The 17,238-nt window shown below is 37.4% G+C and overlaps 1 long non-coding RNA gene across 2 annotated transcripts; it reads left to right on the top strand.

Moving 5' to 3' along the window:
* Positions 1–38: 38 nt before the first annotated feature.
* LOC308663290 lies at positions 39–16,997 on the top strand. 2 transcript variants are annotated; one of them, XR_014025346.1, is made up of 3 exons: positions 39–98; positions 9,946–10,016; positions 11,439–11,458. It is a non-coding gene; the product is annotated as an uncharacterized lncRNA (long non-coding RNA). The 2 variants fall into 2 exon arrangements; XR_014025345.1 differs by lacking the exon at positions 11,439–11,458 and adding an exon at positions 16,943–16,997 and having other exon boundaries at positions 81–98.
* Positions 16,998–17,238: the final 241 nt, after the last annotated feature.

Raw genomic sequence — 17,238 nt, 5'->3', positions numbered from 1 at the left:
AGACCAGCCTCTAAACTTTCAGACAAAGACCAGTGTGAGGCAGATCTAAATATCTCAATATGTTTAAATATTCTACATATTAAGCATAAGGAATATGTGTAAGTAAGCTGTATTTAATTGGGCACTTTGGGATGCCTAAATATCTGATGAAGAGTACATTTCTATTCTTTATTGAAGAAAAATGCAGTATAACTTGTTTTTGAGGGATGGGATAAAGGACACTGGATTTCATATTTTAAAAGTTGCTAGTTGCATCTTGAGGTGTTGATGACCAAAGACTTATTTTTAACTAAATGGGTCTGGATGGTATTCATCCCAAAGTTCTGAGGAAATGTCTAGGTGTGCTTGCTGGACCATTAAATAACCTGTTTAACCAGTCTCTTCTAACAGGTGAAGTTCCCCAGGACTGGCAAACAGCTAATATTGTACCCATCCACAGGAAGGGTGCTGGGGAAGAAACTGGCAACTATAGGCTTAACTTCTGCAGCAGTGAAGTTAATAGAATCACTCCTGGGGGAAAAAAGGATTAACAAACATGTGAAAGTGCACAACTTGATGGACCCATGACTTTACTGAGGGTAGATCATGTCAAACAAATCTGACTGACTTTCTTAAGTATGTCACAAATGTTTTGGATGAAGGTAAGGCTGTGGACATAGCCTATCTGGATTTTTAGCAAAGCATTTGATACAGTTCCCCATAATGAGCTCATAAAAAGTTGTACAGGCTAGGGCTTAACCACTGGGTGATTCAGTGGATAGGAAGCTGGCTCAGAGGTAAAACCCAGTGTGTGATTTTTTTAATGGGCACTGAACAGAGACCAGTCACAAGTGGTGTATCACAAGGCCAAGTCCTGGGTCCTGTTCTTTTTAATGTGTTTGTAAGTGATATAATAATGTAATATATATATAATGTAATAGAGTTGACATTCCTGGGATATTTGTAACATAGAAAACAATTTGGCATTGCTGGAAAATTGGTCAAAAATGTGGAAACTGCAATTCAATGTTTCTAAATATAAAAGAATCCTCTGGCAGGGTACAGTATCAAGGGTACATTGCTAGACAGAACAATAGAATAAAATGTATTCATAGCAGATGACTGCCAAATGAGTAAACAGTGTGGCCAGACAGCTGTGAAAGCAAATAAAATTCTGGGATGTATCACTAGAGGGATCAACAGCAGGAAAAAAGAAGTCCTAGTCCCACTATATAGGGCTCTAATCAGACCCCATTTGGAATACTGTGCCCAATTCTGGAGAACTTACTTAAAAAAAGATATTGATAAGATTGAGCAAGTCCAGAGATGGGCAACAAAAATGGTGCAAGATAGTCATTTATTCTTAATGATAGTAATATCTTGCTTGTTAATATGTATGTATTAATATGCAAAGTTAATACAACCCAGGTGGCTAGAAAGGCCCAACAGAGGCTTCACTTTCTCAGGGTCTTGCGGAAGAACAGGGTAGAACAACGGCTAATGACCCTCTTTTACCGGTCTACTATAGACAGCGTCCTCTCGTATGGTATTGTGGTTTGGTATGCTGGTCTGACAGCCGCGGATAGGAAAGTATTACAAAGGGTGGTGAGTACAGCACAAGACATTGTGGGCTGTTCCCTGACACCACTGGATGACATCGCCAGGGCTCGTTGCCTTGGAAGACTGAGGAAAATTCTCAGGGATGACTCACACCCTGGACGGTATCTCTTTACTCTCCTACCATCGGGTAGGAGATATAGAAGTATAGCCAGCCGCACCAACAGGCTGAAAAACAGCTTTTATCCGTGGGCTGTTAGGCTTTTGAACGGGAAATAATTTTTATAAACTTTATGCAGAATTGACTTGCGAGGCCGATGTGTGGTACAATTAGTTCACATGGTGTAATAAGATGGAGGTTTGTTGTCAATATGAGTTGGGTGGTGGGAGCACGAAAGGAGGTTCAGCTAATCTCAATGTATACATGGTTGTACTTTGACAATAAAGGTTCATTAATTAATACTGTTCTTTAAAAATAATTCTGACAATATAATGCTATATATTTCATCCTGATTTGCCCAAAAAGAGTTTTTGCTCTGAAAGATTGCTATATAGTAGAATGACAAGATAAAAGTATTTAATATTTTCTTGTTTACTGAAGGCAGAGTTCTTATTTATGGACTTCCCTTGGTTTTAAATTAAATGACAGAATTTCATTTAACTGCTAATGAGTTTTTAAGCATTGGACATTTGATATTGATACCATATCTGGGCTGCACAATTCAGATGACCATTAGATGGCAAGAAACATTGTAAAAACCTATAATTCTTTGTTGCCATCAACTGGAAGTACAGGCTTTTACAGCCAGAAGTTTACCGTAGTGAGGACGTTGGCTGTAGCATTCCCTCTTATTTTCCATATATATTCATCACTATTTTTTCTGTGTCCGCAAATAGATAAGACTGCAGAAGAAATTTGTCCAGAGATTTTAAGAAGACAAGTGTTTTTCTCTCTGTGTGCATGCATCCTTGTGTGTCTCTGTGAGGGTGAAAGAGAAGGAGAAAGAGGAGAAAATAACCTTTATCATTACTGGTATTTCTAATGTGCCTGAAACCAAGGTCTCTATAATGAATTGCAGCATTCAAATAGTTAACTTTTTGTATAATATGCCTGATAGGAATTGCCTCTATTCTAAAGATGTTTTCCATACAAGATGAATAATAGCAGTTGGTGTAGGAACTGGATTGGAAGAAAGCATAAGAACAATTTTCTACTGTCCTTTGAGACTCATGTAAAAGGCTCATTTAATATTTAACAGCATTCGCACATCTGTACAATTTAAACATGGATATCCCACCATCTTTATAGTTGAAACAGCTGCATATATTCAGGCTATTGAAGAGAAGATTAAAAGAAGGCATTACCGTTGTTGTTAAATTTTTATTCTGCTTTTTGATTTATTTTTAGGTTGTTGTTTGCTATTCAATTGTAAAAGATTATGTGATTTTAATTTATATTGTGGGGGTCCTTGGTCCTCTCTGAACTTGGTTGTTTTCTTGCAGATGTTTCATTACCAAACTTGGTAACATCAGTAGCGCCAGTAGGGAGTGGAATTTGGTCTCATTTTACTAGTGGCTGTCAGTATTGGTGGGAGTGGTCTTGGTAGTTTCTTGATTGTTGTTGTTGTTAGCTGCGAAGTCGTGTCCGACCCATCGCGACCCTATGGACAACATTCCTCCAGGCCTTCCTGTCCTCTACCATCTTCTGGAGTCCATTTAAGCTCACGCCTACTGCTTCAGTGACTCCATCCAGCCACCTCATTCTCTGTCGTCCCCTTCTTCTATTGCCCTCGATCTTTCCCAGCATTAGGCTCTTCTCCAGTGAGTCCTTCCTTCTCATTAGGTGGCCAAAGTACTTGAGTTTTAGCTTCAGGATCTGGCCTTCTAAAGAGCAGTCAGGATTGATCTCCTCTAGGACTGACCGGTTTGATCGCCTTGCGGTCCAAGGGACTCGCAGGAGTCTTCTCCAGCACCACAGTTCAAAGGCCTCAATTCTTTGGCGCTCAGCCTTTCTTATGGTCCAACTTTCACTGCCATACGTTGCAACTGGGAAGACCATAGCCTTGACTATACGCACTTTTGTTGACAGGGTGATGTCTCTGCTTTTTAGTGTGCTGTTTAGATTTGCCATGGCTTTCCTCCCCAGGAGCAAGCGTCTTTTAATTTCTTGGCTACAGTCCCCATCTGCAGTGATCTTGGAGCCCAGGAAAATAAAATCTGTCACTACCTCCATTTCTTCCCCATCTATTTGCCAGGAATTGAGAGGGCCAGATGCCATGATCTTGGTTTTCTTAATGTTAAGTTTCAACCCAAGTTTTGCACTCTCCTTCTTCACCTGCAACAAGAGGCTCTTTAGTTCTTCTTCACTTTCTGCCATTAGAGTGGTATCATCTGCGTATCTTAGGTTGTTGATATTTCTTCCGGCAATCTTAATTCCAACTTTTGATTCATCTAGCCCTGCCTTTCTCATGATGTGCTCTGCATATAAGTTAAATAGGCAGGGCGACAGTATACAGCCTTGCCGGACTCCTTTCCCAATTTTGAACCAATCAGTGGTTCCGTGTCCAGTTCTCACTGTTGCTTCTTGACCCGCATATAGGTTTCTCAAGAGACAAATAAGATGGTCTGGTACTCCCATCTCTTTAAGAACTTGCCACAGTTTGTTATGATCCACACAATCAAAGGCTTTAGCATAGTCAATGAAGCAGAAGTAGATGTTTTTCTGGAACTCCCTAGCTTTCTCCATGATCCAGCGTATGTTGGCAATTTGATCTCTAGTTCCTCTGCCTCTTCGAAATCCTGCCTGCACTTCTGGTAGTTCTCGATCCACATACTGCTGAAGTCTAGCTTGTAGGATTTTAAGCATGACTTTACTAGCATGAGAAATGAGTGCAATGGTGCGATAGTTTGAACATTCTTTGGCACTGCCTTTCTTTGGAATTGGAATGTAAACTGATCTTTTCCAATCCTGTGGCCACTGTTGAGTTTTCCAAATTTGCTGGCAAATTGAGTGTAGCACTTTTACTGCACTGTCTTTTAAGATTTTGAATAGCTCAGCTGGAATACTGTCACTTCCACTAGCTTTGTTGTTGCTCAGCTTTTCTAAGGCCCACTTCACTTCACATTCTAGGATGTCTGGCTCGAGGTCAGTGACCACCTCATTGTGATTATCAGGGACGTTAAGCTCATTCTTGTATAGTTCTTCTGTGTAATTTTGCCACCTCTTCTTAATCTCTTCTGCCTCTGTTAGGTCCCTGCCATTTTGGTCCTTTATCATGCCCATTTTTGCATTAAACGTTCCCTTCATCTCTCCAATTTTCTTGAAAAGATCTCTGGTCCTCCCTATTCTATTATTTTCTTCTATTTCTTTGCACTGTTCATTTAAGAAGGCATTCTTATCTCTTCTAGCTATTCTCTGGAATTCTGCATTCAATTGGGTGTATCTTTCTTTTTCTTCCTTGCCTTTCGCTTCCCTCCTTTCCTCAGCTATTTGCAAAGCTTCCTCAGACAGCCATTTTGCTTTCTTGCATTTCTTTTTCTTTGGGATGGTTTTGGTTGCTACCTGTTGTACAATGTCGCGAACCTCTGTCCATAGTTCTTCAGGCACTCTGTCTATCAGATCTAATTCCTTAAATCTATTTGTCACCTCTACTGTATATTCAACAGGGATATGATTTAATTCATACCTGAGTGGCCTAGTGCTTTTCCCTACTTTCTTCAGTTTAAGCCTAAACTTTGCAAGGAGAAGCTCATGGTCTGAGCCACAGTCAGCTCCTGGTCTTGTTTTTACTGACTGTATAGAGCTTCTCCATCTTTGGCTGCAGAGCATATAGTCAATCTGATTTCTGTGTTGACCATCTGGTGATGTCCATGTGTAGAGCCGTCTCTTGGGTTGTTGGAAAAGAGTGTTTGCTATGACCATTGTATTCTCTTGACAGAATTCTATCAGCCTGTGCCCTGCTTCATTTTGCACTCCAAGGCCAAACTTGCCTGTTATTCCAGTTATCTTTTGGCTTCCTACTTTAGCATTCCAATCCCCCATGATGATAAGAACATCATTTTTTGGTGTTAGTTCTATTAGGTGCTGTAGTGCTTCATAGAACTGGTCAATTTCATCCTCTTCAGCACTGGTGGTTGGGGCATAGACCTGGACTACTGTGATATTGAATGGTTTGCCTTGGATTCGAACTGAGATCATTCTGTCATTTTGAGGATTGTATCCCAGTATTGCTTTTCCTACTCTTTTATTGACTATGAAGGCTACTCCATTTCTTCTGAAGGATTCTTGCCCACAGTAGTATACCTGATGGTCATCTGAATTAAATTCACCCATTCCTGTCCATTTTAGTTCGCTGATACCTAAGATGTCAATGTTCAGTCTTGTCATCTCTTTTTTGACCACGTCCAGTTTTCCTTGATTCATGGATCTTACATTCCAGGTTCCTATGGAGAAAAAATCTTTACAGCATCGGACTTTCCTTTCACCACCAGACATATCCACAGCTGAGCGTCCTTTCGGCTTTGGCCCAGTCGCTTCATTCTTTCTGGCGCTACTAGTACTAGCCCTCTGCTCTTCCCCAGTAGCATATTGGACACCTTCCGACCTGAGGGGCTCATCTTCCAGCGTCATATCGTTTTGCCTTTTGGTACTGTCCATAGGGTTTTCATGGCAAAGATACTGGAGTGGTTTGCCATTTCCTTCTCCAGTGGATCACGTTTTGTCAGAACTCTCTGCTATGACCTGTCCGTCTTGGGTGGCCCTGCACGGCATAGCTCATAGCTTCATTGAATTACGCAAGCCCCTTCGCCACGACAAGGCAGTAATCCATGAAGGGGAGTTTCTTGATTAGGCTTTTGCTTATTGTTAGCTTGTCTGAGTTGGTATTTCTTTGATTGGGATATTGTTTACTTCTTGATTATTGGTATTTTGTTAATCTTGGTGTTAATCTCTGCTCATCTGGGTGTTGATTGCTAGTGAAAAGGTGTTTTGGTCTTTTTAATTCCTTTTTGGCTTTTTGATTGTCTTTTTTGAATGACATGTAGATGCCATTTATCTCTATGTGCCTGTTGATAACTGATTTGTCAGAGTGCCAGGCTTCCAGGAATTCCCTAGCATTTTTGGACTTGGCTTGGTCTAGGATGGGCACAGTTTCCCAGTTGAAACTATGGTTAAGTCTGTCCACGTATTGTGAAATTAAGGAATTTTCGTCATGTCTTCTGACTGCTTGTTGGTGTTCATGGATGAGCTCTGCTAATCTTCTGCCTGTTTGTCATCCTTACTTCTATTCAGGCTAGTAAAGGCTCTGGAGATTAAGATATAACTGAAAAATGGATCTGTTTTTAAGAATTGAAATGTAACTAATACTCCAGGTCTGCTCATTTAATAGAGAAGCTTAACATAATTATATCTATATTAATTAGCCAGCCATTAGCAAGATATATTCATTCATGCCCTTTCTTTGCTTCCAGCCTGTTTTCCTCCCTTAGCAAATAGATTTTGTTTGGGCCTAACTTCCATTCAGCTAATTCCATTAATAACATAAACAAATGAGTGGAGATTCCTACTTTCACTCCTTATAAATGATTCCATAAACTGTAAAATACTGTAATGCTATATGCTGCTATATTGGGAACAGAAATTGAAAGGGACCTTAGAGAAATGTCCAAGCTGAGATTATATAAACAATAAACAATCTTACTTAGCAGTCACTGCTTGGAGTCTCTAGATTGTGTTTGTGCTAACTGGGAATTACAAGAATTGCAGTCTAACACTTATAAAGCCATGGAGATGGCTGATTCAGAAATCTTTATTTGTAATAACACACAAAGAAGAGGCTTGTAGAAATCTTTAGAGTGCAGTGTTTCTTTTTAGAAAGCAATACTTTTCATTTTATATTCTAGAATAGCTCGTCTTCTTCATATAGAAATTGAAAATTAATAGGTTTTTGCAAAGCACATGAAGGATGTGTTTTACACATGGCACAAGAGGAGCACCCTACCTGAAGCATTAAAACAACAATGTGCTTTGGAAGATGCACATTGTTGCATACTACTTCAAAATTGATCCTTGGTTGTCTGCATGTGCATACACAAAGAATACTTTCATGTTTAACAGTACTTTAATGCTGCTTTCACTCTGTAATGGTGAATGCTTAGTTCATGCTAACAAGCTTCACAATTTTTTTCAGGTGGACATGTTTTTAAGTTGTCTTCCTTTTGGGGACAAAATGTGCAGGAACCTTTCTAACATACTGGTTATAGATACGAAAAAAGTCTGCCCTTTTAGCTTTCTATGATACTCACATTCTTTCTGTTTTCTGGTTCTGGTCTTTCTCTCTCTCTCTCTTCTCCATCCTGTCCAAGAATACATGATTCTTCCTACAAGAGTGAACTGATTACTATTATAATTAGATCAAGGACATATGTATACATTTATTTATTAAACGATTTGATATAGTTGCCCAACTCACACACTGTCACTCCATTGTGACATGTGGTACAATGGCTGGAGATTTCTCATCGCAGCTTTTGCTAAATGATTTATTCCATTTTTTAGAGTTCAGAGTATGTTTGGGTTTCTATATTTTGTGCAGCCTTAATTAATGAATGAAGGCAAATATATGTGTCCTAGGATAATGTTGCAGGATCCAATCTGCTTCGGTCACCAGGACCAGAGGTTTAGTCTTCTGAGCTTTTGGACTTGTGCTGGAGCCCATCCTCTGGGAATTTCTCTCTCACCAGAATGTGGCGAGAGCCAGACTTTACTGTCTTTCTTATCAATAGTTATTAAGTCTGGGGTGTTATGTGGCAGGTAGTTGTCTGTTTGAATTCTAAAGTCCCAAAGCAATTTAGCTTCTTCATTTTCTATGACTTTCCCTGTTTTATAGTCCTACCAGTTCTTGCTTGCAGGCAAATGATATTTCTTGCAGATCTTCCAATGCACCATTGTTGCTACTTTGTCACGCCACTGCTTGTAGTCAGTCTGTGCGATCTTCTTGCAGCAGCTAACCTGTTTTTTCAGCTTTTTTGCCTAGTGGCACTTACTGTCTATTGCTGGCTTCTCAATTCCAGCTTTGTATGCATTTGTTCTTAAGGCTTGATCTTGTGCAGCCAGAATTAGCCCCTCTGTCCCTTTCTTCAACTTTCCTGCTCTTAGCCATTGTCGGGTCCTGCTATTATCTACTTTCTCTGCTATTTTTCAATGTATTAGCCATGTAATGCTTTGTCTTCCATGCCTCCTTTCTCTTCTTCCTTTGATATTTCTTGTAGGCCGTTTTGGTCTCTCCAGTACTCAGTATGCCTTCCTGCTATACTAGCTTCAGTGCAACTTCTTCACTGTCAGATATTCTTCCAAAGCCTTTTTTTCTTCTTCAACCATCTGATGTACTTGCAACATTCATCTATTTGCCTTGGTAGGTAGAGTCTGTCAATGTTGCTGCAAGGATGAAGGGCATGATTCATTGTCATTATTGTTCTGGTCTTCCTACCCAGAGCCTTTAGGTGTACTTGAGTCCAGTCCACTATTCCAGTGGTGTATCTGACTGGAATTGTCCAAGTGTTGATTGCCTTGATGGTATTTCCTCTACTGAGTTTGGATTTTAAGATCTTATTCGCTCTTTTGATGTATTCATTTCTAATCTTTTTTTTTACTTCACTGTGCTTGATGTTGTCAGCTTGAAGGATGCCAGGTATTTATAGTGATCATCGTCATCCAGATTCTTGACATTATTTCCATAGGGCATCTTGATTCCATTAGTTTTCACTATTTTCCCATTTCATGGCAAGCACGACGTATTTGTCCAGTTCAAATTCCACTGCAATAGGATAGTGTTGAGCAGCGATTCTATTTCAGATGGTATTTTTCCATATATCTTCAAATCATCCATGTAAAAGAGGTGGGATAGCCTGGCAGATAATAATAATAATAATAATAATAATAATAATAATAATAATAATAATAATAATAATAATAATAATAATTGTTTTTGATTTGATAGCTATGGCCTGAATTACTCAGTATTGTTGACAGAGGAATCAGTGCAACAACAAACAGTACTGGTGATCAGGAATCTTCTTGAAAAATTTTGTTGACGTTAACCTCTTCCATTCTGTCACCATTGACCAGCAACCATGTCTTCTATTGAGCAGCATGTACCCCCAAAAAGGTACAAAAGGAATAGAGTCTGTTTCACAACAGTGTGTCTTTGTTTTCATCATTCCTTTCACCTCCCCCCTTGTCCCCCATCCTAGTTGCTGCTGGGGAACAAATTGTATTAGTGTAGTACTCTTAACATCTAACACTAATTGGACTATGTCAAGGGCAGCACCTAAGGAGAATTTTGTTCAGTTCTTATTTTAATACAGATTTACTTTATTTATTTATTTGTACCCCTCCTTTATTTTTTTTAGGAATAACTTAAAGTGGCAAACTTATACAGCACACCTTCCACTTCCTGGTTTCCCCACAACAACTCTGTGAGGTGAGTTGGGCTGAGAGAGAGTGACTAGCCCAAAGTCACTCAGCTGGTTTTCAGTAAATAAGGGGGGACTTTTACTTACGGTCTCCCACTTTCTAGACTGGTGCCTTACCCACTAGATCAGTTTTGCAATGCCATTCTCCAGTCTAAAGCTGTGCATAAAAATGGAAATTCTAGAGTAAAGGTAGAAACAAAAATACATTAGATTAGGAACAATTCCTTGCAAAAGATTTTATAGTTGGAAAAGGTGTGCAAAAAGTTATACACTTCTGCGTTTTAAAAACAACCTAGACAGAAATGGGTAATTCTCATGTTTTTTAAATATAACAAATTGCTACAGAAAACAATCCAAAATTGTTGAAAAAAATATAGGAAAATAGATTTATGCACCCAATAAAACAGCTGTTTGGTCTCCCCTGTTTTTTTTCTTTTCAAACAATTACATTTATATTTTTTATTTAGTATGAATCTTACTGTTCATTCTGAACACCATCCATGTGACTTACACTAATAATCAGATACTAACAAACAACTCATTATTTTGTAAAAGTAAAAGTAGCAGCCTAGCATTTCAAAATAGAACATAGAAACATGGATTGGAAGGAACTTTGGAGATCTATTAACATTTTATAATATATATTATAATCAATGCTATATTTAATATATTATTCTTATATAATTATGCAATATAGTATCTATTAAAGACTCAAATTCATTTAAAAGCTTCAGAAAACTGAAAAGACTTTTCCTGGAACATAAAACTTGAAAAGGAGCCATTTGAAGATGCATCACAAAAACAAAAAAACCCACAAAAATATCAAGTTAGAGAGACAATCTTGTATAACATATAGCCTAAATGTCCCTGTTTGCTAGAAGAAACGCAAAGCTTGGTTGTGCTTTCCATTAGTTATTTATGATTTAATTATTTTGTCATTCTTTGAAATCTTGTAAGTTCACATGTGCTATTAATGATAAGTAACTAGCCATCTTTACAATTGCTGACTTCTTTCTTGATTGCCTTTGAACTTTTCAAGCCGTAAAGTCTTTTTTAATGGAACTTGCATTAATGTTAAGTGTCCAAATATTTCAATTTGGGGGGGGTGAGATGTAGACTGCACACAGACTACAGACTCAACAATGTGCATGCTTGACAGTTGCACAGAGTCCAACTCCAGCCCTTCCCTCTGCTAAATACAGAAAATATTTGATCTTTTTAAAACAAATCTATGGAAAGAGAATAGGCAAAATGTTCACTTTCCAATCACACCTAATGAATGGTTGGAATCTCAAAGAAGCTAAAGAAGCCCTGATTATCAAAGCATTTACTTCAAGGACCTTCTATTTCTGAATGAATAGGTAGATAGGAATTTATGCTAGCTTTTTCTTTCTCTTTGCTGTGGTCATAATCTTTATCTCTTTATACAGGTTATGAAATAGGTTGCTTCATTTTGGCATCCATCCTTATTTCAGGATATATCCAAGAAGATTTAATTTTTCTTTAGAATCTTCATATCATCTGCAATATCTTCAACATAAAGTTATTCATGTAAAGCCTGATTTGAATGGAACATTGAATACTCCTGGTCAGGTTTTTTTTCCCCCTAAATTGATTTTCAAGTTGTATGTTCAGTGTATTCATGTATTACCATGATCTGGTCAACCATTCAAGTACAGCGTCTTATTTCACATTGAATATGTATATTAGGATACATAAAAAGGCTTTCCAGACTAATGAAGATTCAAGAGGCTACTATGTAAGCAGCCAGAGCAACTTCCCCATTATGAGTGAAGAGACCCACCTTCTCACTGGAAGACAAGAAGGCAGCTTTCTCTATGCTTATTTATGCAGGGATGCATTGGTCCTAAGATTAAAAAATATATATCAGGCACTGGAATTCTTGTATTTCATCCAATTTACCCCAATAATTCCTCCTAAGGAGAATTTTGGAAAAGGATTACTCCCAGTTTTAGGCAACTGAGAAAGAGATGTTATATATCTCTTTAATCAAGTTTGATTTTATTTATCTTCTGTGACCTTGATTTATCACCTATTTTGGGCAGGACATACTGTAGAGGGGAGGATGAGCAGAATCAACTAATCACCATGATTCTATCCTCCATGGCCAGGAGGTGGCAACAGAGAAATTATTTCAGCCTTTTCTATTTTGACTTTTTTAATCAGTGGAAAGGCATAGCAGGTGCTTGAGAGCCCCATCTCTTGTACACTGGGTTTAAGAGGTGAACACAATTTTAAAATACATTAAACACATAAATTAGATATTGTCAGCATCTATTTGTTAGTACATGTTCACTTAAACATCTCCTCCACAACTAAGAAAAGATTGTCATACCACAAACATATTTTCAACATCATCCTTGTTTGTAAATATCCAATTGCAGAAAGAGGTGATTTTTAAAGCCTTGAAGCTTACTCTGATGCAGAAAGACCCTTGATAAGTCTGTGAGTTATTGGTGTAAGAAAAGCTGCAAATTTTTTAAAAAGGCGCATTTAGGGCCAGTTTTATTGCTAAGTAGTTCTTAGAAAATGTCTATGGGAGATGAACAGTTTTTATAGACAATCTTCCATCCTCTTTCCCAAGTTTTTTTACTATAATTATTTGTATTGCCCCTTTTTATTGTATTGATTAGGAATTGGACATGACTGAATGGAAGGAGAAAAGAATTATTCTCATCAACAGCAACTTCACTTTCATAACTCCACTAAATTAAGAGTTAAGGATTTGGGACACATTTAAAACTAGTTTGCACCTTAATTTATGTACTCATTTGGTGTCTGAAAAGCTATAGGCAAAGATAATATGTATAGCTGCTTAACTACAAATTTTCCTAAAATTTCTATTATTTTAGTTGTCCATTGTATGCACATACTGTATCTCTTTGGAACACTGAATGAGGAAGAGGGAATTCTGTGACTGGATTGCATCTGAAATTCTATATTTCTCTGTGTTTGTGTCTGACAGTCGTCATAGGGTGGAGGAAACTTTTAGCCTGGGAGTGAATCATTTTGAATCTGGCTCCCTGTTGTGTGACTTCAGATTCAAAAAAAAGATTGCATAGAGTAACAATCTGAGATATATTTCGACTATTTCAATCAACTGCCAACATCAACAGATCTTAAGTCCAACTTTTAACAAAGCAATTAATCCTCTTTTCCTCAGCATGTAAGTACTTAGATACTGAACATTTTGATTTCTGAAGAATTACACAGAGTTTAATTGTCTCAAGATGAAAGATTTTAAAAACTACTTTTGGAGTGCCTTTTTGCGAGAGCAAACATTTAAAAAGATGTTATTTGCCAGCTAATCAATTCTTTGCTTTTTAAAAAATATTAAATTTACTGTATAAAGTAAACTCATTAAAATACATTATATAAATTATTATTTCTTTTGTATAGCAATTTGATAGAGAAGCAGCATTTACAGAATTAACTCACTGAGACTTAAGATTTGGGAAAACTAAAGCCAAACTTGGATTATACCATCTAAATAAAGAAACCTTTAAAAAGTAAAAAAAATAAAATAATTTATATTTAAATAAATAATCTTATACTTAATCTAATCTACTTAATTAATATATATTTGAAGCTGTTTTTTTAAGCAGGTACTAACCTATGACTATTCTCATTCATTCTTACATCTCCATGTGCTTTTCTATAGTCTCATCTTATTTTCACCCGTTACCCAACAAAATATTCCCCATCCCCAGATCCTATTCATTCTGAATGCTGCAGTTTTCCTTTAAAGCCCAAATCTTTCATTATCCCCACACATTGGAGCATAATTATCACTGACTTCTGAATGTCTAATTTTATATTCATGCACAATAAACTATATAACCTCAGTTTACATTTATGACACATACTTTATTTATTTATTTAATTGGATTTATATACTGCCCTTTCCTGCAGGACTCAGGGCGATTTACAGGGTATTTAAAACAGGAAATACAAAAGTTAAAAACAATTAAAAATAATTACAACAGTCCCTGAAAAAGTAAAAAAAAACCCAATTAAAATTAAAATTAAAATTCTCAGCCTGGGCCAGAGAGCTCGAAGAGCCAGGTCTTCAGGTCCCGGCGGAATGAACGGAGGTCGGGGGCAGTCCTAAGCTCCACGGGCAGCTGGTTCCAGAGGGCAGGCGCACCCACTGAGAAGGCCCTCCCCCTGGGTGTTACCCGCCGGCAATCTTTTACCGGCGGCACCCTGAGAAGTCCCTCCCTGTGGGAGCGCACTGGACGAAGGGAGCTTGATGCTGGCAGCAGGTGTTCCCTCAGATATCCCAGACCCAAGCCATTTAGGGCTTTATAGGTCATTACCAGCACCTTGAATCTCACCCGGAGGGCAACCGGAAGCCAATGCAGCTCGCGGAGTAGAAGTGTTATATGGGAGTATCGGGAAACCCCCATCACAACTCACGCGGCCGCATTCTGCACCAGCTGAAGCCTCCGAGTAGTCCTCAAGGGCAGCCCCATGTAGAGAGCGTTGCAGTAGTCTTTTCATTCATAATCAAATATATACCTTCATTTCTATGCCTGTACTCATCAATTCTACTGCATAAAATCAGACCACTTTCATACAAATATATTTTTCCTTTTTGTTCAGTTTCACAAACCTGCACCATATCTATTTTTCTTTGATTTCCTTCATTAATTTATGCATTTAACCAGTTGCTCATTTTATATGCAGTGCACCATCTTCTACATGCCATGATTTTATCAGATTAGGCCATGGACATTGACCTCCATGGCCCATTATGAGCGTTATTGAGTGAAGCTTTCATGTTGCATTTTTTTTATTAACATGTAAACTAGATTCTTAATTTTAATCATACTCATGTGTCATGCGGCATTCTCCACTAATAGTAGAGATGATACTGATCAATGTTCATGCCTGCCACAAGTGCAATAAAATATGAGTTCTTCTCCAAGCATGCTCACAATTCTGTATGTGAATTAGGATTTCTAGAGACCACCTTGTAAACTAATATACTATTGTCTGCCTACAGTTCACTTAACTAGGAGGTACATGCCTTGTAATGCTAAGATTCAGAGTACATGCCCAATTTAAACATAGTAAATATTGACAAAAACTCCAGTAATCTAAAAAAAAGTGTTTGTGTAGAATCCTACTTTGCTCTTTGAGTCAGTGTTCCTGTGAAAGAAGTCAGAGCTTCGGTATGCAAGATTAGTCAACTGGGTAATGATCCACAGTGGGTATGAGTAAGTTTGCAGGAAAAAAAGGGAAATTTTAATTTTTTCACCATCCCATCCCTATGTCTTATAAAATTGTTGCTTTTCTTTATTTCATTATTGATTGAGCTTCAATAGTGCGGATATTATTTTCATTCTATTTTCTATATGAATAATAATGCAATTTGAGCCAAGTATTTATAAAATAGATACAATGAACAGTATTTATGTGCATCCTTTTAATTACAGGGTAATATATCTATATTGCACTTAGATATCTTTATTTAAGGACAAACTAAATTCAAGAAAAGTATACCCCACCTCATTCCAAAAGTTTCCATTCATTGTTTCTCTGAATTTGAAGTGAATGTAAATTAGGTTTCTTTATTACTGAAAGGTCTTTGGATTTAGAATTAAGCATAATTTTGGAATATTTTCTAAATATTTTCTAAATCCTTACAAGATGGTGCTGAAAAAACAAAAATAAAGGAGAAAGCTCCTCCTGGTGGCTGCAGATATGTGTTTTCTTGTACTTTACATGCTGCTTTACTGTCATATCAATTCCAGTTCTAGAACTATGTTTAATGACATTCTGTTCCATAGAATGGAGTTCTTTGAAAACTGTAAGACTAGAGAGAATAAAAGAATCCACACAAAATTACTATTTCCGGAATTCTTGGGGAATCGTGGTATCATACTGGTATGAAAACATCACAAGATTAGAATGTAGATTACAAGCCCTAAGTTATACTGTATGTGTATGTTCGTGTGTGTGTGTGTATGTGTGTGTGTGTGTGTGTTCATCTCTGTGTCTCCATGTGAGAGATTAAGAGAGAGAGAGAGATTATATAAGAGAGAAAGAGTCAAAAATCCAAAGTAGTGGGGAAATTCAGAAGCAAAAATGAATAGCTAAAGTATGGGATTTACTACTGTGGGTTATACCAGTAACAGCCAATTTAGACTATATCAAAACAGCTGCCATTGGAGGAAAGGAAGTAAGCAGGAGGCAGCATGCAATAGAGAAGATTTACAGCTGTGTTAATAGTGAGACAAACAGCCTGGAACTAGAGAGAATTCCTTCCAACTCTTACATTTTTAGATTTATATATAGTGGATTCTTCCAGAGGATTGACTTAGATGATCTCCAAGATTGTTTCCAATCCCCCCAATTGATGATTCCAAATTCTGTCAAATTTGATAGCCAGTTAAAAACAATGGGATGTTTACTACCCGGGCTACTGAAATAAGGTCCAAATGTATCATTAAGTGATTTAAATTTATAGTTGCTATAATTAATTCTCACATATTTAATACATTTGCTTTTTATCATTTATAATATTACAATTTGGCTACAACTTTTGCAAGAGCTCTTCAGACTCATCTAAGATTTCCAGGCCATAACTGACCCTGGATTCAAAAGAAGTTTGACTGCTGGTGTAACCAATGAGCCATGAGGGGAGTACTGACAGATTTAGAAAATAACGCTAAAATGATTTATTATGGTCAGTTGCCACCCAGCCAAATGTTTATACTAGATTTGGCATTTTTGTCCACTTATTGAATCCTTCCCAAGGATCTGGAATAGACAGATATTGTTTAACATTACAGGTATCCTCACAGGATGTAATGCCTACAATGTTCAAGTAGTGCTCCAGATATTTTGGAAATGCATCCAAGGTGCCTATTATTATTGGTACTATTTTTGCTTTCTTCTACCACAGCCATCATCATCATCATCATCATCATCATCATCATCATCATCATCATTATATCCAGCTCTTAATTCTGGGAAACTCAGAACATCAAACAAAATAATAATAATAAAATCAAAAGATAAATATAAAAGATTGAAAACAAGATGAAATGGGGAAATCTCACTCTTTCCTTATCTTCACGGGTCTTCAAAACAACAGCAGAATTGGAATAATTCAGATCTCAGGGAAACCTGTTTCAGAGAGCAGTCCAGTATTCTGAAAATCAAAGATATACAATGCAAAAAAGTGTAAAGATAAAAATG

Source organism: Vipera berus (assembly GCF_964194415.1).
Source record: "Vipera berus genome assembly, chromosome: 1".
Classification (NCBI taxonomy): domain Eukaryota; kingdom Metazoa; phylum Chordata; class Lepidosauria; order Squamata; family Viperidae; genus Vipera; species Vipera berus.
This window is presented reverse-complemented; position numbering and strand designations above follow the sequence as displayed.